Raw genomic sequence first — 24,850 nt, forward strand, 5'->3', positions numbered from 1 at the left:
AAATCAAAATTTCAGTTCAGATTCACATTGTGAATCTGCTCATATTCACAGTGTGAATAATAGTATCTCAGATTCACATTATGGTTCTGAAAACTAAATTATATACAGTTCAGATTCACAATATGAATAAGTACATTTCTTGATTTTACAAAACTAATTTATGTGTAACCAAAACGTTAAAATATTATATACTAAATGGAATTCGATAGATATATAAATTTAACTTAATTTATGAATGATCAAATAGTTGAAATAGTAAGTCATATTCGCATTGTGAATGTTACAATTGAAATATTTACAGTTTAGATTCACAAAGTGAATCTAAATTGATCGAGTTTTTTTAATAGAAGACAAAAAATGAGATTTTTGGTATAATTAGTTTTTGAAAAAAAATAAACTTAAATAATGAAAAAAAAAAGTTTGTTTTTTATATATTAACAAGGATCTTTGTGGAAAGTAGACGAAAAATCGTGAACAACGGTATATTCAGTTTTTATTTTATTTTTTTGATTAAAAAACATGGCTTAAAAAAATTTAAACTAAAAAAATAGATGAGTTTTTTGGTAAAGAGGAGGTTTATGGTATAATATGGTATATGTACGTCCAATATGCAAATGTACATCTGTTCCATTAGCCGTTAATCATTATGATTTTGGAAGTTCACAGGCTATGACCTTCTCGTTTCTATTTTTATGCCTTCATTTTCTTATCATTAGTTTTAGTTAATATGTATAAAATGGCAGACTTAAATTAACAAAATCCATCACAGGCTAGTTGTTAAGTTGTTTAGCGTTTCATATGGCCAGGATTCGTATTTCTAAATTGTATTTATAGCTTTAATATTGTATAAAGAGGTTTCATAATATACAAATAAGTTTGTATAGATATACAAACATACTTATGCAATTTATTCGTTGAAAAAAATGTATGTATACATATTCCTTATCTATTTATAGATTTAAAACATATTTATGCATATTAAAAACGTATTTATATGAATTTATATAATTTTAAAACGAATTTATATATTTATATAATTTTAAAACATATTTATATATTTATATAATTTTAAAACATATTTATACGTATTTAAATATGTTTATATATTTTTAAAACATGTTTATATGTATTTATATATTTTTAATATATATATATATATATATATATATATATATATATATATATATATATATATATAATGAATAATTACATATACACATATTTATATACCTGTACAAACTTATTCATATCTATTATGATACATTTTTACCTACCTTTAAATAATTTGCAATTAGATTACGACATCCCTGTTCTGAATTGTGAATTATTTAATTGGATCATAGCCTTGATATTTCGTTTGTGTGTTATATTAAGGATCTCCTTATCTAATCAAATCTTATCCTTTTTCTTTTTTCAGGTGTCAACTTCAAACAATGTTTCTGGCTACGCCAACAACAACTCCAACCACTTCTCGCTCTTGAGCATTTCTTCGAAGGTCACCTTTGATGGTTCTAATTTTAATGATTGGATCTATAACATCACAATGGCCTTGCGCTTCGAGGATAAGGAATACTTTCTCGAAAATGTGCTTAACGAGATTAATGAAACTAAATCAACTCTCGAAGAAATTTATGAATATAGGAGACACTACAATGATGCTACCAACGTGTCATGCATCATGGTGGCTACTATGACTCCCGAACTGCAAAGGTTCTATGAGGACTATTGGCCTTATGAGATGTGCAAGTACTTAATGGAGAAGTATCATCAACGAGTCTATCAAGAAAGGTACGAAATAGTCAAGTCACTCATAACCAGCGAGATGAAGGATGGAGAGTCCGTTACGACCCACTTGCAACGCATTTAACGTTATGTGGATCGTCTGTTGAAACTCAATGTTAACTTTGATGACTAATTGACTATTGACATAGTCTTGCACTAATTGCCTAGCTATTATGATCAGTTTGTTATGACTTATCATCTGAACAAGGAGGAAACTACATTGAGTCAACTCCAAAGCTTCTTGAGAACTGAAAGACCCTAACTTTCGTATTTATGAAAGACCCAAACTTTCATACTCGACAATATAGTTACTCCAAAACATGCTACTTGCATATTCATAAAAACAATATTTTACATTGATAAAGTGATTACAAACTACTGGATACAAACCGACTATTTTAAAGTGTTATATATTACATAACTTCCCAGGATTCTATAGTTTTATACATATGGGAGTGCAAAATACGATAGTTTCAAACTACTCATAAGCTTCTATCGATACAATATGTAACGCCTGTGTTTCCGGGCTTGCCATATTTAGCAATATAATAGTTTAGGTTAACCTTTGTAACCCGTTTTGAAATAATAAGAATGTATTATTTGAGTATTATGTGTTTTGTGCTTAATTGCTTAATTACGTGGTCTGATTAATTAAGAACAAAAATAAGCGTCAAAATTTAAGTGTGAAATAAACTTAATATCTTTGGTTAATGTCGTAGTAGTCGAAACGAGGTTTCCGAATATATATAGAACGCCCAAATCTGACTTCGTATGAGGAAGTTATGATTTATCAAAATTCCGGCTTAGCGGTATACAGCCTGTTATACTCGAATTGAGATCGAGCGGTTGTTAGCCGAAGCAATCTAAATGAGAATCTAAGATCTCATTGTTTGTATCGATGCGATAAAAAGTTAGGCAAGAACGGACGTCAAACGAAGAAGTTATGAATTTATAACGAAAGTTTCTGTCGCGGCCTATTAAAAATAATTAATAAAAATAAAGTCAAAATTAGCCGACGGAGTCTAAACGAAAGTCGTAGAGCGTAGTCTCACCTTCGCGTGGATATAAAGAACATCGAAAACGGAGTTCGTATGAAGAAGTTATGAATTTCCGAAGTTTATTAATCATTTTATATTTTTATTTAATTCAAAATCGGAGGCATTATCCGAAGCCGTGTCACCGGTGTAATCCGGAGTACGCCCCGCGTACGAGGTTACGCTATCGCGTAACTCCGATAGTGTCGACACTTCGGATGACGCATGCAATGACGATTTCGGACGCGTACGCGCTGCGTACGCCTGTACGCCCCGCGTACTCCGAGGTTCCAGCCTCTATATAAAGGATCCGAAGGCAGCCTCATTTCTTGTTCATTTTCTTCTCTTCTCTCTAGTCTTTTGCATCGTTTTTCGTGCCGAAGCTACCCCGAAGTCCCGGTATCATACTCTAGCCCCGAGGCAAGTCCCGAGACCCCGAAGATCCCGAGAAGCGCGGTTCCCGAGTCGAAGCTCTGCCCGCGAGAAGTTCGATTTTCGAAGAGATCTTCCAGATCTGCTGAGGAATACTACTTCTATAAGCCGTAGTGCTGTCAGATCGTCTTCTGATCAAGTGAGTGTGTAGTTATTTCTTCTAATACAATAATACGAAGTATTTTATATAAAAAATACGTGTTATGTGTATATATTTGGTTGTGTTATGTGTGAATGAGTATTCACTCTCTTCTATCTTATAGATCTGCTTATTTCTTTATGAGATATGTGTTATGTGTGTGTGTGCCTCGTCTGTTATGTGATATATGTGTTGATTCAAGCATGCTATACAGGTTTTCTTTAAACTATGTATACAAATATATATTTTTATCTACTAATATGTTGGGTAGAACATGGGTAGATAGTTGGTGTGTAATAAACAGATGAGAGGCCTCGATGTTGTTGTTGTTGTTGATCTAGTTATTCAGCGGAGTATGGATAACGACCACAGACTCTTTCTAGACAGTCCAGTGGAACGCTAGCAGGTTCATAACCTGTAGGTGTTGTGAACGATGTGTTCACCGGTGTACTCTATCCCCCTCATGGTTGCCTTTAGGATATCTATTGTTGAGGAAACCCCTTGTAGTGATGTCCGTCCCGATGAAAATCCTAGATTAGGTCCCTTGAGATAGTTGTTTAGGGACGTAAAGTGAGGATAACGGGAATGGGTAATCGGGATAGTGATTGGTTGGTGAAATTAAATATAACTTATTTATTGTGGGTTGAAAACCCTATATGCTCACCAGGCTCCCAAGCCTGACCCACTCAGTTTTATTTGTATTACAGGAAGTGGCACAAGGGCATAAGATGAATGGATCATCTTGTTGTTTTGTTTACAAGTCTGTATATGTATATATTTGTTGAATGACTTGTAATGTTTATCGTTTATGCTTTATGGTCTGTATCGGAACATGACATCCCGAGTTTTGATTATATAATGAAATGCATCTCTTGATGAAATGCTTTGATAAATATTATTTTATCATGTTTTGTTTTTGGGAACAAATTCCGCAACTCTTTCAAATCAAAAGGATTTACTCTGAAAATTATTTAAAAGCATAAATGAAAATCGGTCTTTTCTGGCCGAGATTTTGGGGATGTCACATAGTAAGCGTAGCTTAACTTACAGAGAGTTCCAGCAAAAACCAAGAAGTTGCACTGGAAAAACTCTGAAACCGAAAGCTCCTACTTGTCGGGCTCCTAGATACTCCAGAACCTCGCTAATTTTCTCTAAAACCCAAAAATATAGGGCTTGAGGTGAAAAGGTCTCCAGAGAGTTTTTGGAGTGAAGAAGGGGTGAGGGACAACTAAAATTGCAAAAACTCTATTTATAGCATGGAGTGCGCCGCGCCTATCTACCACGCGTTTCGGGCCCTGTGGTAGGTGGGTTGGGTGGGCCGCCTGCTACCACGTGTTCGCTCCTGGGCCTCCCATGTCGGGTAAAATTGTAGATCTTCTAAAAATCGTATCTCTCTCATACGGTTTCCGTTTTCGGTGTTCTTTATATCCAAGCGTAGCTATCGACGAGTACTACAACTTTCATTTATACTCCATTGGCTAATTCTAGCCCAACTTAATTTTAACATTCTGAGAAGATTATACTGTTAACGACCGTGTAAAATTCATAACTACGTCATACAGACTCCGTTCTCGATTGTCATTATATCGACGGAATCATATCGACAAGATCTTCAACTCTTGTTTAGATTGTATTTCCTAACAATCGACCCATCTTAATTCCGGTTTCTATGTCGCACACATTTATGCTGAATCTTCGAAAAAACATAACTTCCTCATACGAAGTCATATTTGGGCGTTCTCTATATGCACGCTCTTGGTTTTACGACTACTACGACTTTTGTTTAGATTGTTTAGGCTAATAAGTAACCTATCTAAAATTCACTTTTTACAACACGCAAAGTAATGTCGGTTTAATCGCGAAACTTCGAAGAAACATATTTTCTTCATACAAAGTCGGATTTAAGCGTTCTATATATATTTATGGAAATCGTATCGATGTCTTCTACGTTTTTATGACGATTATTTTGGCCAAAAATCATATATTTCTATTTCGAATTTTATAAACAATGGTTTATATTGAATCTTACTGAAATGTGAAAACTGAATGTTACAGCTAACATGTCAAAAGCACAAAATTAAAAATATATATTCTAAAAGATACACACATGAACATAAATACATTATCCATATATATACACATAAATACATACGTATATATAACATATAGGAAAATGACTTATTAAGGTAATTAACTTTTTGGTATGTTCACATTTGGGTAACTAACTTTTTTTGTACACATTTAGGTAACAACCTTGTTGGAAGTGTTCACATATGACCATTATGACATGATATAGCAGGTTAAATCCTAGATCTGAACGCTTTCAACAAGTTCGTTACCTAGATGTATACAAAAAAAATAGTTACCCAAATATGAACAAAACAAAAAATAAAAGTAAATTACACGAATGGTCCCTGTGGTTTGGGGGAATTTGTGTTTTTGTTCCCTAACTTATTTTTTTAACTCGTATGGTCCCTAATGTTTATTTTTGTTACACGTTTGGTCCCTGTCTTATCTAAAAAGACTATTTTGCCCTTATTAATTTATTTTTTAATTAATTTTCTTATTTATGTATTTATTTTTTATATATTTAAAAAAACTAATAGACCCCACATATCTGTATCTCCTCACCATAAACCTCAAACCACATTTGAGAAATTTAATTTGGATGATCCCTATTGTTTATTTTTGTTGCGCGTTTGGTTCATGTCTTACCTAAAAATACTATTGTGCCCTTATTAATTTATTTTTAATTAATTTTCTTATTTATGTATTTATTTTTTTATATATTTAAAAAAAAATTAATAGACCCCACATATATGTATCTCCTCACCGTAAACCTGAAACCACATTTGAGAAATTTAATTTGGGTCTTACCGGTCACCATCCCATCTCTCATTCTCCCAAACTTCTATTTCTTTTCCATCTTTAGTAACATCGACGTCTTCACCATCCTTCTTTTTTTGGTACTTCAACTCTGGCGAACCAACACCATAATCTACTGTCTCTTCATCTTTAGTGGGTTGTGGTGTTCATTTGACGGAGTTAAAGGACCGAAAAAAGAAGGGATGATGAAGACGTGTGACATCCCCAAAATCACGGCCAGAAAAGACCGTTTTCATTTATGCTTTTTAAACATTTTCAGAGTAAATCCTTTTGATTTTAAAAGATATGCGAAATTTGTTCCCAAAAAAAACATGATAAGATAGATTTTTATCAAAACATTTCATAAAGAAATATGATTTCCTTTCATAATCAAAAGTCGGGATGTCATAATCCGATACAGACCATAAAGCATAAACAATAACATTACAAGTTTTTCAACAAATATATACATATACAGACTTGTAAACAAAATAACTTGATGATTCATCCATCTTATGCCCTTGCGCCACTTACTGTAATACAATTAAACTGAGTGGGTCAAGCTTGGGAGTCTGGTGAGCATATAGGGTTTTCAACCCACAATAAATATTTAATTTAACAATCAACAATAAACCCGATTACCCATTCCCGTTATCCTCACTTTACGTCCCTAAAACAACATCTATTATAAGGGACCTAATCTAGGATTTTTCATCGGGATGGACATTACTGCAAAGGGGCTTACTTAGCAATAAATATCCTAAAGGCAACCATGAGGGGGATAGAGTACACCGGTGAACACGTCGTTCACAACACCTACAGGTTATGAGCCTGCTAGTGGTCCACATGACAGTCTAGAATAGTCCGTGGTCGTCATCCATACTCTGCTGAATGACTAGAATAACACCAACAACACCGAGGCCTCTCATCTGTTTATTACACACCAACTATCTACCCATGTTCTACCCAACATATTAGTAGATAAAAATATACATTTTTATACATAGTTTAAAAACCTGTATAGCATATTTTAATCAATACATATTCCACATAACAGATGAGACACACACAAATAACACGTATTTCATAGAGAATAAATCAGATCTATGAGATAGAAGAAAGTGAATATACATCCACACATATAACATCAAAATATATACACGTAGCACGTATTTTATATAAAATACTTCATAATATTGCGTTGGAAGAAAATGACTACACACTCACTTGATCTGAAGATGATTGGGTAGAACTACGGCTTGCAGAAGTAGTGTTTCTCCGTAGATCTGGAAGATCTTCACAAGAATCGGACTCCTCGCGAGCAGAGCTTCGGCTCGGGAATAACGCTCTTCGGGATCCTCGGGGCTTTGGATCTTGCTTCGGGGCTCGAGAATATTACCGGGGCTTCGGGGTATAAATGGCATGCTAAACGAGGCAAAATCTAGAGAGAAAAGGAAGAAGTTGTAAAAGGGAAGAAGCTGCCTTCGCATCCCTTTTTATAGGGCTGAGCTTCGGGGTTACGCTGGGCGTAAGTTCGGAGTACGCGGGGCGTAATGCCTCGGTTGCCGTCATCGCTTGCGTCATCGGCTCCTTTACGACATCACATACGAACTCAGAACACTCAAGTGGTACGTTGGGCGTACACCAGTACGCTGGGCGTACTTCGGATGAGTCCGCTGACTCCTCTTCGGATAATACCAAGATTTAGAATTAAATTTAATTATTAAATATTTAATAAACTTCAAAAATTCGTATCTCCCTCATACAAACTCCGTTCTCGACGTTCTTTATATCCACGCGTAGGTGAGACTACGCTCTACAACTTTTGTTTAGACTCCGTCGGCTAATTTTGAATTTTTTTTTTATTATTTATTTTTAGTAGGCCGGGACAGAAAAACTTCGTTATAAAATCATAACTTCTTCGTCCGACGTCCGTTCTCGCCTAACTTTTCATCGTTGCGCTACTAACAACGAGATCTTCGATTCTCGTTTAGATTGTTTCGGCTAAAAACCGCTCGATCTCAAATCGAGTATTTGGGCTGCATACTGCCTAGTCGAAACTTCAGAAAATCATAACTTCCTCATACGAAGTCAGATTTGGGCGCTCTATATATATTCGGAAACCTTGTTTCAACTACTACAATATTATCCAATGATATCAAGTTTATTTTACACTTAAATTTTGACGCTCATTTTATTCTTAATTCATCATATCACATAATTAAGCAATTAAGCACGAAACACATAATACTCAAATAATACGTTCTTATTATTTCAAATTTGGGTTACAAAGGTTAACCTAGACTATTACATTGCTAAAAATGGCAAGCCCAGAAACACGGGCGTTACAAGACGTAACAAAATTAATAAGTACACAATAGTCTTTTTAGGTAAGATAGAGACCAAGCTCGTAACAAAATTAAACAGTAGGGATCATCCGAGTTAAAAAAAATTAATTAATTAAAAAATAAACAGTATGGATCATCTGAGAAGATACAAATATGTGGGGTCTATTAATTTTTTTAAATATGTAAAAAATAAATACATAAATAAGAAAATTAATTAAAAAATAAATTAATAAGGGCACAATAGTCTTTTTAGGTAATACAGGGACCAAACGCGCAACAAAAATAAACAGTAGAGACCATCAAAGTTAAAAAAATAAGTTAGGGACCAAAAACACAAATTTCCCCAACCCACAGGGACCATTCGTGTAATTTACTTTTACTTTTCGTTTTGTTCATATTTGAGTAACTATTTTTTTTGTATACATCTACGTAAGGAACCTGTTGAAAGCATTCACATCTAGGATTTAACCTGCTATAGCAGGTCATAATGGTCATATGTGAACACTTCCAACAAGTTTGTTACCTAAATATGTAAAAAAAATAGTTATTCACATGTGAACATACCGAAAAGTTAATTACCTTAATAAGTCATTTTCCCTGATATATATATATATATATATATATATATATATATATATATATATATATATATATATATATATATATATATATATATATATATATATATATATATATATATATATATATTAGTGATGATTGATGAAAGAAAGGTTCGAGTGGTTGCCAGCTCATGAAAGGAAAATGCCCTACTGGTGTTGGGTACCCTTCAAATGACAAATACGCCCCATTCCAAACAACTTTCTCTTTTCCTATTTCTTTTTTTCGAATCAATTATATGTGGGGTCATTTTTGTTGTTAAAGGCAATTTATGATATTATTCATTTATTAAAAGATTCTTCTAAAATGTTTTTTACACGAAAAGAGAAACAAATAATCTCATCACCGAAATAGTTGATTCTCATTTATTATTTATTACATGAATCGAAAAATGTAAACAAAATAATATATACAATTGTGCACAACAATTTACTTAAGAAAATTGACATTTCATATAGTTAAGCATGCTATCCACATTGATAATTGATAAATATAAACATACTATTTGCATTGGTGTTTTATTAACATAAAGTTGCCCTTGTTCATTACAATAACCATAAGTACTAGACCGTTCCTCTAGCTTGCATGTTCAAAAACAAAGGATTCAAAAAAAATTATCACACTACACAATATCTTTCGTCATTTATTCCGAAAAAACACAATCATTCATTACCCAAACACAAAATAAACGTCACATACAAACATCATCATATACCACTTGGGCCCTTATCTTTTACTAAAATCAACCCCACCATAACTTGTATGAACTTCTTTTTCTTCCATATCACTCGATTTGTCCATTCATTTTTTATTTTAAGAAGTGTCTACCTTACAAGATTTCGCATTGTGTCATTCTACTTCACAAATGACACAAGTTACTCTATAAAAATTCATCTTCTTCATGTTAACCTTGGGATTACATTCATTAGCTTCTAAAATCTCCTCATTCGTGTCCACATCAAATGCAAAGTTTCTATCATCAACAACATATTGATGATAATATTCTTTATCAAAATTAACATCATATATTTTTTTTTCTAAATCTTATTTTGAAAACATTAAAAGGACATAATAAAAGTAGTCTTAAAAATCTTGCCTTATCATTCCCATAGTGGATTCTAAATTTCTAATTGGAAAAAAAATATGTTTTCTTGTTAAGCTAGTGAGTGTCGGTAACATGTTAAGGCATGTTACCACACCAAAAAAAAATGTCACCTCATATGCAATGTCATCACACGGTGTTATAACGTCAAGTGAGGAAATAAGCAACATGTTATAACACCCATTAATTTTCATGTCATTATTTTTTTTTCCAATGTATTTTTTAATATTTATAAAAACAAAATTAATTTAATAAAACATGTTATTTAGATAAAACCTAATTTTTTAATTAAACATAACATTTAAAATTCAAAAAAAAAAAAAACTTTTCGTGCGTCTTGAATATCAACAACTCTATGTAAATATTTCGTTGTCTCCTGTTGAAATTGCAGATATCTGGTTCCGTAGCCGAATACTCTATAATATTTTTTCATTTATCTTCAATCACCATGTTATGCATTATGATATATGCATACATAATATCTCATAGAGTTTCTAACTGATATGGTCGTGCCGCATGTTAAACTATGTATCATTTTGACTTTAGAACTCCAAAAGCACGTTCCACATCCTTACATGCACATTCTTCTTTTCTCTCGAAAATTTGTCTCTTGATCCTATTGAGTTTCAAAACGCCTTCAGGAAAGTGGAATATGCTAGATATATTCCATCCGTAAGGTAAAACCCCAACTTATATTTGTTTTCATTCACTATGAAAGGAGCATTTGATGCCTTTCCTAATAAGAGATCGTCGAATATTGGTGACTGATCAAAAAACGTTGACGTCGTTGTTGGAACCCATAACCCCGAAAAAAGAATGTCAAATCAATAAATCTTGGGATGCAACAACCTATAATATCGATGAAGGCGTTTCATGATGACCACTTTCATATTGGTATTTCCATGCCACGGGACAATTTCTTCAGTTCCAGTGTATGCAATCAATGCTTCCAAGCATACCCAGAAAACCATGTATGTTTTCATGTGCCACATATAGTTGTTGCATATCATTCAACGAAGGTTTGCGCAAATAAACATCACCGAAGGTTTCGATAACAACTCTCTCCAATGTATACAAACTTTCTTTTGCAGTTCTCTCAGACATTCTCATATAATCGCCAATAGAATCAGATGTGTCCCTCAGAACCATAAGCTTAATTGTCGCAACACATTTCTACAGTCATGTGAATCCTAGCTTACCTCTAGCATCATATCTCATTTGGAAAAATTCATAACTAAACGCATATTTAATAGGTAAAAAATGTATTTAATTTATGTAAAAGCTACATTTTATAAATTACAAAATTTGAAAGAAACAATATATGCTTTTCAAGGCTTTGGCTATCCATACAAACACATTTTTTTTCCGCAAATGAACTCTTCTTTTGAAATCACATAACTGGTAGACACAGTTATCTGCAAAATAATCACGAACTAGACGTCAGTGTCCTCCGTGATTTATGTTTAACATCGCACGTCTAGTTAATATATGAGTCAGTGTCCTCCGTGATTTATGTTTAACATCGCACGTCTAGTTAATATATGACTTGGATGTGGTTGAAATAGCACATTCATGCAGTACTCGTACATCATAGAGATGAACATATCATCCTCAACAACATCATCGTTAGACGGGCCGAACATATTCATTTTTTTAAATTGTGAAGTATTGAAATTTTATAAAATGTAGAGAGAAAAGAAAGAGGTGAATGAATTTGGTATATCATGTGTGTAATATATATATATATATATATATATATATATATATATATATATATATATAGAGAGAGAGAGAGAGAGAGAGAGAGATAGGTAAATAAAAAACTATTTTTTTTAATAAATATGACCGTTAACGGTCTAAAGTTTGAAAAAGGCGTTTGAATTTAATGCCAAAATCCCAACTGCAGCTCGTTACCATCACCACGAAACACTACATAACAGTGAGAGAGCGGTGTCCCCCCCCCCCCCCCCCCCCCCTGCGCGTGTTAACGGCGTTGAGGTGTAGACACATCGGCAATAAAAAGGCCTTAACATGCCCACACCGAATGATCTTAAAGACATGAAAACAACAAAAGGACATTCATTATGCAAACAAATATCAAAATATGAATCATTGATATGGCTTCACAAAATGAATAATTAAGTAAAAGACATGTAATAAAGGTTTTCATGGTCAACAAGGTCATACTTCGTGTTGGAATATGCAATGTTTGACTGATGATGTTGTATTTTGACCACAAATGATATTAGGTTTTTACGAATTTGTCTTTACCACTATAAATAGATTTGAGCTTATTTTATTTCAGTTTGCTCTCTTGTAATTTTCTAAGCTCCAGATTTTGGAGAGATATTCTAATGAGATAAAGTTCTTGAGAGTTCATATTGTGCTTAAAGAGATTATGATTTAGTATACTCTTTTATTTAGTGATTTGTTGATATTTAATTGATTCACATCCATTGTGTGAGCGAAATTCATATAGTTCTTTATTCCACATTCACTATTTAAGATATAGTATCTAGAGTTCGATTTAATCATCCACGTTGGAAGCACCATTGTTTGTAAAATTTTGATTCCCATACAAGGTTAGGGTTAGAGAAAGAGGCACATATGTTGAACAAAATTAATAACCGAACAGAATAAGATTTATATGCAAAAGATTATAATAGACAAATCGAAAGCAATGATACAAGAGGTAATGATAGTTGAAAGTAACAATAACCGAAGAAAGAAGAAGTACAACACGACAAAGACTAAAATACCTCGTGTGCAAGACACAACTTAACAAGTGTAGTTTAACACATTTTGAAAAACGACCCTAAGTTGAAAGGCAATGGCACAATAAACACCAAAATAGCAAAATTAGAAGTTTAGGTACCAAGATTGCAAAAAAATGAGAAAATCAAGGGCCATTCTTAGACCTTACTCATACATCGGTGTTGAAAAGGTAATTTTTTCGTGCACTTTTATATTTGAGGGGGTAGGATGTAATTTTAAGATAGAAGAAACATTAAAAACACGTTAAAATGCTTGCAAACTTTCAATGTTCTACATCCAAACACATAGTTCCAACCGTCCAAACCTCTACAAACTGAACACGTGGCATCCATGATATGTCAAGATTCATAATGTTCTTTATGTGAAATGCATCAATCAGCACACAGCAGAAGAAAAAGACCCACCGTCCACTCGACCGCCCCTCAAAACATATGGCCGTGGTTTAGCGCAGTCACAAGATCCACCTCACCGTCTCTCGTAGAAACTCACAAATATGGCGACAACCTCTTCTAAATCTTTTAGAATGGCGAAAAACATTATAAATTATAAATAAAAAATAATCAGCGGGAGACTGACCAACATCCAGATAAAAAAACGACAGTTACAATGATATTAAATAATATCATATTCTTGGATTTTAAATGAACCTCAATCCCCAACACACATTGTTAATTAATGGATTTGTGTATGTTTATATTTGTATTCCGTCCATTTATATGTTCGACTTTGTATATGTATCTCGGCCCTCTCTGTATTGTGTATTATCTACAGTAGACAGTAGTCTATATGGTGGTTAATGAGAGAATTCAATTCACTGGAACTATTTCAAATAACATTGTATCAATTCTTATTTCTGTCATGTTCATGTCATAATTACTCGAGCCACAATAGTTTTTTGCGACAAGGTTAGTGTTGTGTATATTGCCTCTAATCCGGCTTAACGTCACCGAACCAATCACATTGAGATTGACATTGCTAGTGTTGTGTACCTTGTCTCCAACCCGGTTCAATATCATCAAGCCAAACACATTAAGATCGACTAGGGGTCAGCAAAAACTTAACCGAAAACCCAACATAAACCAATGGAGCAGGTTGGAATTTTATAAAAACCAATATTATCGATTCGGTTCGGTTTCGTATTATAAACCCACCTAGCAAAACCGAACCGACCCACAGGGTTAAAAACCAACCAAAAGTTGACCCACAAAACCGACCTAGTGTATATATTATTTAATATTTATTATGTTTTAAATATTAAATATATTTACTATTAGTATTTTATGTACACTTAGGTGATTTTTAGTTAATAGTTATTTTAGAATTTAAATTGGATTCAATACCATTTATATTTTATAATCGCAAATTTCAAGGAGTTTGAACACGAAACTGCCCCCCACCCACCCACAAAATCATGTGTTCAAACCGGAAACCAAAAAGCAGACCCACACACAAACCCACCACCACATGTTTTGAAGCCGAATAAAACCGATTTTTACAGTTTGGGTTCGATTTAGCCTAACACCGAACCATGCTCATCCCTAAGATCGATATTCATTTTTATTCAAGTCAAGGTGGGTCAGCTTTAGGTTTTACATGTCCTGTCTTCACATCAATATATTCTCCAAAGGACCCTTTTTATCATGTTTTCTTGATTTTTGCTCCAATTTAAATGTCCGATGTCCCTACACCCGTTCAAAGTGCAAAGGATGTTAACATAAATGCATATTTTTATTTTTTTAGTCGGTCCTGGTATGTATCTCGCCCTTGTCTATATTGTGTGTGGTTAGTAGTGGGAAGTATTTGGTTTGGTACAAAAAAACAAAAAACCAAACCAAATCGAAATTAATTTTGGACCAAACCAAAATTTAATTTGGATTTTAGTTTGGTTTCAGACCAAACCAACCCGAATTACTGAATTTAGTTTAGTTATTTGTTAAATAATTTATACTTCAATACTTTAACGAAAACGAAATTGAACTAATGAATACCCGTTACATTATAATGAGTCGAAATATCAATTTGGTCATTTTTCTCTTAAAATGTAATTAATATTTTGATTTTGTATACTTTATTGTTCATGGATTATATATTTTAATTTTTTATACTAAACTACTATGGAAACTGAAACGTAAATTTTATGTTCAAAATATTGGAACTTATAGGTTTTATTTTTAATCTTAAAATTTCGTTTTCTTGGTTTTCATATCGAATCAAACAAAATTGTAATTCGGTTTTTGGTTTGGTCCGACTAGTCTTAAGTTTGGATTGTTTGGACCAAAAAAATTCAAACAAAAGAAACCAACTCGGCCGAGTACTCAACGAGTAACTTGACTCGAACCTCTTCCGAGGCAACTTTCACTTACTTGGCCAAAAATTTGGATTTCATACTAACTCAATCGAACTCAAACCAACTGGGTCCAACTCGAATGAGTTTAACCAACTCGGTTCGACTCAGATGAGTTTAACATGAGTACTTTGGGGATGGACACTTCCTATTTATAAGTGGAGATCTCGTCCTCCTTTTCTTGTTACCGTCGATGTGGGATATCTTTATTTAATCCCCCAGTAAAGATGTAACGTCCCAAAATTACCAACAAAAATTTCATTTTTAAACCATCAAAATCATATAACCATTTCAAAACAAATTAGAGTAAAATGTATTTTTTTTTTCAAACATCAGAGTAATACAATAACTATAAATGTGGAAAAGCCATCAGAGGATGTTGTGCATTCAAGTCGGGCTTTCATTTGGAACTGGAAGTACCTGAAAATATTAATCCATAAAACTGTAAGCAGAAAGCTTAGTGACTTCTCCAAAATATCACATACCATACATATTGGGCCCCACCCTCACATCAGCCCTCACCCATCATACCAACAGGCCCAACCCAACATACAAACAGGCCCAACCCAACATACAAATGGGGTCCGCCCAACATACCAATGAAGAGTCACAAAGACAACTAGCATCCTACATGGTATAGTGAGAACACTCACCTTACCAACACAGTATACAGCTAACAACTCTCACAGCCAATGAATGGGTGCTAAACACCTCCTAATAAACCACACAAGGTAAACTCTAACTCTACCTTCTAAACATAAAATTTAACCAAAAGTCAACGGTCAAAGTCAAAGTCAATAATAATCATCAGCACGCCTCCATGTCGTGGCCTCCCTGTGGCCACGTCATGATCACAAAACGCCAAAACAGTCGGGCTAATTCCCATCACCACGTCGTGGAAGCCAGAAGGCCACGTCGTGGGAACTGGGTCTAAACAACATAACAGATTAAGTTGTTTTCCTTCATCCCTAAGGGCTCCAAAGCTTAGACCTTATACCTTCCAAGGTCTTGATGGATAAAGTTTCCGACTTTATCCATTAAAACATCTCATAAGACAAAACCTCTAAACCTATGTTCTTGATGACCTCATGGAGCATGAACTTATCCATTAAGATGTTAATCACCAAATTCATCCATACATATTTTCTAAAAGGCTTTCCAACACCCCATGGATCATAAAAAGTGGTGCTTTATGGACATGCATGTCTAATGCATGTCACTTTCATTTTTGGGCAAATATATGGGAGAAGGGAACTCAAACTTATACATGAGACCAAAAACTCCAAGACCCTTCAGATATACAACATATGAACTCAAAGGGACCTCATGGATCCATAAAGTTGCCAACTTTATGGGATCCATTCCTCTAAACTTCCACAACATGAAGAAAAGGGACAAAGAACCAAGATCTAGAAACATGCAACCAAAAAGCTTGAATCTTGGACACTTACAAAGGTCCAGAATATGCATAAGAGTATGATGATGATGTTTACTTGTTGGATCAACACACTAGAACACCTTCTTCTTCTTCTTCTTCTTCTTCAAGCCGCCAAAAGTACAAAAATGAACTAAAAATCACCAAGATGGATTAGGGTTAGGGCTTCTGAGGTTTGAGAGTGATAGAGGCTGAAAATGAACCCTAAATCCGAGATTAGGGGTTTAAATACGAAGAAAACCCCTAAAAGATCATGGGCTTGGATTGCAGAACCTTTCACATCATGAACATACTCGTGTCACGTTGGGGCATTCTTCCAATGCACGTTCATATATCGGTTCGTCACATCATGACCTTCTTATGGTCACGTCGTGACACATAATTTTTTCCAAAAACTATGCCTTTGAAAACTCCACAACGCTATATTGAACGTCGAGTGTTACAAAAGAAACTCTACAACGCTATATTGAACAGAGCCCTTTCGTGGAAGTATTCTTCCTTGTTTCGATCGACGTGGACCTCAAAGTCTTTCATTGGTTCTCGTAAGTCAACCTCGCCTTCACTCTCTCATCCCCTTTCTTTCTTTCTTGATGACTTGTTTGGATTTCACTGATCAATTTTAGAATTCATCAAATTCAAATGTAAACAAGATGATTGAATAATGTTTGATTTGGATTTTAAAAGCTATCGATTTCAAAATCTATAATGTTTTATTTGGGTTTCAAAATTTGATTGGTTAGTAGTCGACTATAAAAGTGATTGATTTCAAAGGTGAAGAACGTTCGCTCAATCCTAGTTTGAAAAGACGATGAGGTACAGGTTGTTTGTGGTACCTACAAAGGCCGTGAAGGTATGGTTGTTTAGGTCTACCATCTCTGGCGACATGAGAGACGATTTTCCAAAAAGGAATCAACTCAAATGATAAAAATGATCATGGTCTATGTTCTACATTCAAGGTAATTCGAATTGTGTTCTTTCAATTTCTATAGTTTCTGAATTGCTATTTTATTCTGGTATTTGATTGCAAATGAGTATTGAATCAAATTTCATGGAATTCAATTCCAATCCTTCTTCATTTGTGTAAAGGACTGAAATACCCTTTGTAAACCCTTCTTCACAACTTAGCTAACTCACGATTTTAGCCTGTTATATCAATTAATGTCATTGCTTGGTGATTTTCTGATTGTAGTGTAAGACTCTAAAATTTCAAACAAAATTTTCATTATTAAACCACATAAAACTCAATATCACATTTCTCAAAAACCACAAATGTATCAGCTGTCAACACACAAATCAACAAAATGACTGATAATATCCTAGAATCCTCAAACATATACAATCAAGTCGGCGCCTTCCTACGATCCTAAGAAGTACTTGAAACACATATCACACAACTGGTAAGCATGAAGCTTAGTGAGTTCCCCAAAATACCACATACACATACAATAAGCCTCTCATGGCTATAGCTTAGCGTGGACCCTCTGGTCATGCGTCTCGGTGAGGACCCTCCGGTCTCATGGCTCGGTGTGGACCCTCCCGTCATGTGTCTTAGTGAAGACCCTCCGGTCTCACAGCTCGGGTTGGACCCTCCGGTCATGTGTCTCAGTGAAAACCCTCCGGTCCTAACTCAGTAAGGCATAGAATAATATAGCATATATCACAAAGACAAAATGCATAATATCACATAACTCAGTATAAGCACATAGGATCCTCCAGCCAATAATTCAAATAAGACCCTCCGGTTACACAGTAATACCACTCAGGTAAGTATAGTGAGAAGACTCACCTCGTAAGTAAGCAAGTAGATCTAGTACCCCTCGAACAGTCTTGACTTCGTCTACATAATATAATCATCTCTAATTAGCAACTTTTAATAACCACTCCGAGATGTTAAACTAACTCCTCCACTAGATCTCAAAAAGGGTGAGAAGACCATTTTACCCCTACATGGTCTCCAAAGTCCACCATTGACCAAACCCTAAAAGTCAACGAAAGTCAACACTCGAGTCAACAATCCCCGTTGACCCAAATCGTTGAGTGCACCTTTGAAGCTCGTTGAGTTCCTCATGTTCTCAGAAGAATCGAGAAAATTCCAACTCAACTCATCGAGTTTTCTCATCAACTCGCCGAGTTGTAGCGCGTCCAGACTATCGGGGAAAACCCTAATTGACTCGTCGAGTCAGATCATACACTCGTCGAGTCCCTCTAGTCCAATTCTCATTCAGAAGATTCTAAGCAAAAATAAAGCCCCAAACTCTAGATCTTGCCTCCTAAGGCTAAAATACCATGTAAAGTTGCAAGCTTTACGTCCATGCATGGCACCTACGGCTCAAAATGCCAAAACAAAGATCTATAGAAGGTCTAATGTTTGGAACTTGGCCAAAAGCTTAATAAAGCTTGGATCATTATACTCAAGGGACCTCATACAGTCCAGATCTGAAGTTTCAACTTCATGTCATGCTCAAATGACTCAAAGACTCAAAAAGGAAGATCGAAAGGACTACAAACTTCCTAAGGAAGAGATCTAACCAAAAAATGGTCAAGGTGATAGCTTTTTCCCTCCAATAAGCAGCTTGTACAGAAAGAACACTGGATCTAAAGCCTTCTTCTCGTTCCAAGCGTTTTGCTCTTCTATTACCCTTCCAAGAATGCACTAAATCACACACTTTTAGCCTCTCTCTCTCTCTCTCTCTCTCTCTCTCTTTCACAGATGGTACAAGCTCGTTTAGGGTTTCTCTTGAGGTGTCAAAATGATTAGGGAGGCAGAAATGAAGGCTTAAGGTCCTTTAAATTGGACACAAACCCTGAAAATTAGAGTTTTTAAACTCAGCTCCTACTCGTCGAGTTGGGGTCCACCAACTCGTCGAGTAGACTCTAACAATCATGCGGCCATTAACTCCTCTACTCAGCGAGTTGGGGCCTCCAACTCATCGATTTGCTCTAACAATATAAATGAAAAATAACTAAATATTATACCTGAGAGTCGGGATGTTACAATTCTCCCCACTAGAATCAGACTTTGCCCTCGAAGTCATTCCCCAGAAATAACTCTGGGTACTGCTCACGCATCTCGGTCTCAGGCTCCCAAGTCCACTCGGATCCCTTCCGATGCTGCCAATGAACCTAAACTAAGGGCACCTCTTTATTCCTCAAGACCTTCACCTTCTTATCCAAGATAGCTATCGGCTCCTCTAAAGGGACCACTATCGTCTCATCGACTACACACTTCCTCAGCTGGGAAACATGGAAGGTGTTATGAATATGACTCAACTCTGCAGGCAGATCTAACATATAAGCTACCTTACCCACTCAAGCGATCACTCTTAAAGGTCCAATGTATCCAGGGCCCAGCTTGCCCCGCTTCCTGAATCGGATCACCCATTTCCATGGGGATACCTTCAGGAGAACATAAACTCCGACTTGGAACTCCAACTTTGAACTTCATCGGTCTGCGAAACTCTTCTGACAACTCTGGGCCGTTAGTAATCTCTGTCTGACCTGTTGGATCTACTCTGTCGTCTTGATCACTATATCAGTGCTCCCCATCACTCTCTGCCCTATCTCTCCCGAACAAATGGGAGTTCGACACCTCCTCCCATATAAAAGCTCAAAGGGAGTCATACCGATGTTGGAGTGATGATTGTTGTTATATGAAAAATCAGCCAAGGGAAAGTAAGTGTCCCAAATCCCACCGAAGTCCATAACACATGCGTGTAGCATGTCCTCAAGTGTCTGAATCATCCGCTCGCTCTGCCTATCTGTTTGTGGGTGATATGCGGTACTAAAGTGCAACCGGGTACCCAACTCCTCATGAAATTTCTTCCAAAACCTGGATGTAAAACGCACATCTCGATTTGACACCATCGATGTTGGTACCCCATGCCGTGCCACCACCTCTCGAACGTAGATCTCAACCAATTTCTCCGCAGAAGAGCTCTCACTGATAGCCAGAAAGTGAGCACTCTTTCTCAACCGATCTACAATCACACATATCGCATCAACACCCCGCGCGTTCCTCGGTAATTTGGTGATAAAATCCATGTAAATATGTCCCTACTTCCATAAGGGAATCTCTAGAGACTGCAACGGGACATGAGGACGTTGGTGCTCCGCCATCACCTAACGATAGGTCAAGCACCTCTCGACTACCCATGCCACATATATCTTCATACAGGGCCACCAATAATCCCTTTTTAAGTCCAAATACATCTTGGTGGCCCCCGGATGGATCGAGAATCTCGACCTAGGGGCATCCTCCATCAAAATATGTCGAGCTCCACCCATATATGGCGCCCATATTCGCCCACGGAAGGTCATACACCCCCGACTATCCATCCCAAACTCATAAATTTGCCCGATCACCTGCTCTCTCTTACGGTTATCTGGTCTCACAGCCACAACCTAGGGCTCTCGGATGGAATCTAAGATTGGGGTCATCATCATCATCATCATGCACACGTCTCAGATCAGGGCACGCACTGCTCTAAGACTCAGGGCATCGGCTACCACATTATCCTTACCAGGGTGATACAAAATCTCATATTCATAGTCTTTCACTACATCCAACCACCTCCTCTGTTTCATATTCAGGTTGGGCTGATCCATAAGGTACTTCAGGCTCTTATGGTCCGTATATATGGTACACCAGACACCATAAAGATAGTGGCACCAGATGTTGAGGGCGAACACCACCGCCCCCAACTCCAAATCGTGGGTATGATACCTCGTCTCGTGAGGCTTCAACTGCATCGATGCATATGCTATCACGTGTCCCATCTGCATCAACACGGAAGCCATCCCTGATATAGATGCATCACAGTAGATTATGAAGTCCTCCACTCCCTCAGGAAGGGCTAACACTGGAGCTTCACACAATCTCTGGCGAAGAGTCTCGAATGAGGCCTGCTGCTCGGGCCCCCAAGTAAAAGTAACACCCTTCCCGGTCAATCGGGTGAGAGAAACGACAATCTTGGAGAAATCTCTGATAAACCTACGGTAGTAGCCTGCCAGGCCCAAAAAACTCCTAATCTCGGATGGGGATCTCGGCACCTCTCATCGCATAATTGCCTCAATCTTGGCCGAGTCGAGCAAAATCCCACTCTGCTTAACGAGGTGTCCCAAGAACCAGACCTCTCGTAACCAGAAATCACACTTGGAGAATTTGGCATAAAGCCTCTCCATCCTCAATACTCTAAGAATCTCCTACTGGTGCTACTCATGCTGCTCCCTAGACCTCGAGTACACCAAAATGTCGTTGATGAACATGATCACTGACCTATCCAACATGGGCCGGCACACCCGGTTCATGAGGTCCATGAACGTTGAAGGTGCATTGGTGAGTCCAAAAGGCATCACCAAAAACTCGTACTGCTCATAACGAGTTCAGAAAGCTGTCTTCTGAATATCCTCCTCACAGATTCTCATCTGATGATACCCATATCTCAAATTAATCTTAGAAAACCAAGACACCCTATGCAACTGATCGAATAAATCGTCGATCATCGGTAGTGGATAACGGTTCTTGACCGTCAGCTCGTTCAAATCCTGGTAGTCGATACACATCCGGTGTGAACCATCCTTTTTCTTGAATAAAAGGATCAACGCTCCCCACGGTGAGCTACTCGGTCTAATAAAACCCGTCCCCAGCAGCCCCTGGAGCTGCGAGGATAGCTCCTACATTTCGGGCGGTGCAAGGCGATAAGGTGCCTTGGAAATAGGCACCGCACCCGGAATCAAATTGATCAGGAACTCCACCTGCCTCTGAGGAGGCACACCCGACAACTCGTCAGGGAAAACATCCGGGAACTCACACACTACCGGAACATCAAAGATAGAACTCGGCCTCTCAATGGCAACTCTCGTATCCATCACATATTTTAAAAATCCCATGTATCCCTGCTGTAAACTCTGCCTTGCCCTGGCGGCAGAGCAGAATGGTGATCCAAATCTGGTCCCCACTCCATACACAGTAAGTACTCCCCCACTAGGGTCTCGTATGGTCACCATCTGATGCTCATAGTCAATCACAGCACCAAACCGGCTCAACCAATTCATGCCCACTATGACACAAACATCACCCATCGCTATCGGCACCAGATTTATCGGGAACTCAACACTGAAAATCTTTAATACACATCCCTGGATACATCAATGGCAAAAACCGCATGCTCGTCGGCTATAGAAACCCTCAGTGGTCGACTCAACGCCTCGCGTCTAACACTAATGTGACGACTAAAGGATAAAGACACGAAAGATCGACTCTTATCCGATTCAAATAACACCAAAGCAAGCACATAACTCACAAGAAAAGTACCTATATACAACACAATATAAGCATCAAAAATCTCAAAATAACATAAATAAGGAGATACGTACCAACAACAACACCAGGCGTTGTGCGGACCTCCTCCGTAGTCAGCTGGAATGCTCTCCCACGAGCTCTCGGAGGCTCGACCTTCCCCGGACGGCCATCAGTAACACGTAAAGCAGCATGAACAGAAGCCTAGGTTGATCACTAAGTGAGTTGAGGACACTCGGCCTATCGGTGGCCAGTCTGGTTGCAGTGAAAGCAAACCGAAAATCCCTTGGGGCAGTCCCTCGCCATATGCCCCTCCTTGCCACATTTATAGCAAATCCCCGCTCGAAAAGACCCCTCATGAATAGGGCACAAACCCTGAAAGTTAGGGTTTTCACACTCAACTCGTACTTATCGAGTTGAGGTCTACCAACTTGTCGAGTAGACTCTAAAAATCATGTGGCCATTAACTCCTCTACTCGGCGAGTTGGGGCCTCCAACTCGTCGATTTGCTCTGACAATATGAATTCAAATTAATTAAATACTATACCTGAGATTCGGGATGTTACATGTAGTGAATTCAAAAGTGTCACCAAAATAATCTTCTTTGATTTATCATCAAGCTTCGTGTGTTATAAAGAAATTAAAATTCCAAACTTTTGCAAAGGGAGCCTATACATTGTGTAGTTTCTATAAACCACGAACACTTGGCTAATTAGTTTATATAAGTCTTGAATGTTTTCTAAATAACCTGGTATATGATCATATATGTGATGGGTTTTGAGCATTCTAACACTCTTATGGTGTACATGCAACCCTAGAAACCTTGGATCTATGTTTGACTAAGATACATGCAAATAATTATTTTTCCAAGGTTCTTATCCTATCTAGCATGACATAGGGAACTTGAATCAAATAAAGCTAGTAGTTATACTTACCTTGTAGTTGTAGTTGATTGCTTGGAGTTTTAGAGCCTAGCACCAATAGTGTGGATGCCTCAAATGGAAATCACAAATCACCACAAACTTTGGAACTTTGGGAGAATAGTAATCACCTTCTTGAAATCGGCCATCTTAGTATCCTCACTACAACTAGTGTGATTTCAAGAACCAAAGCCTTCTTTATATAGTGTGGTGGATTAGGGTTACATCCATGTAAACCCTAATACCCATGTCTCTTCATTTCCATGAGATCCATGGGTTAAAGCTCCATGGAGTATCCATGGACTTTCCATGCAAGCCTAGCCCATTCCAAATAAGCATTATCCCACACTATATAAATACAAGAGCCCATATTTAATTAGTAATACTTTTGATCTCTAAATTAATTCTAGATTAATTATAGATTAATTATAGATCAATACTAATTAAATAATATGATTTTATATTAATATATTAGAACTTATAATATATTAATAAATCATAACTTATACTATTCTCAAAAGATTATCCATAAAATGTTCGGGTGAAGTGCAAACCAAATGGACCATGCTGGGTTGGGTCAAGTACATACTAAATATAGTTATGGACTTAGACATTATATCCAACAGTCTCCCACTTGGATAATTCTAATAACTATAGTTGCATGTATGACTTCAGGAACCGATCAGCAATCGTAGCTCTTTAAACTCTATTGAACTATGAAGCGCCATTTTAGATAAGTGATCATATAATCCTCTGTT

Source organism: Lactuca sativa, chromosome 6 (genome assembly GCF_002870075.4).
Source record: "Lactuca sativa cultivar Salinas chromosome 6, Lsat_Salinas_v11, whole genome shotgun sequence".
NCBI lineage: Eukaryota > Viridiplantae > Streptophyta > Magnoliopsida > Asterales > Asteraceae > Lactuca > Lactuca sativa.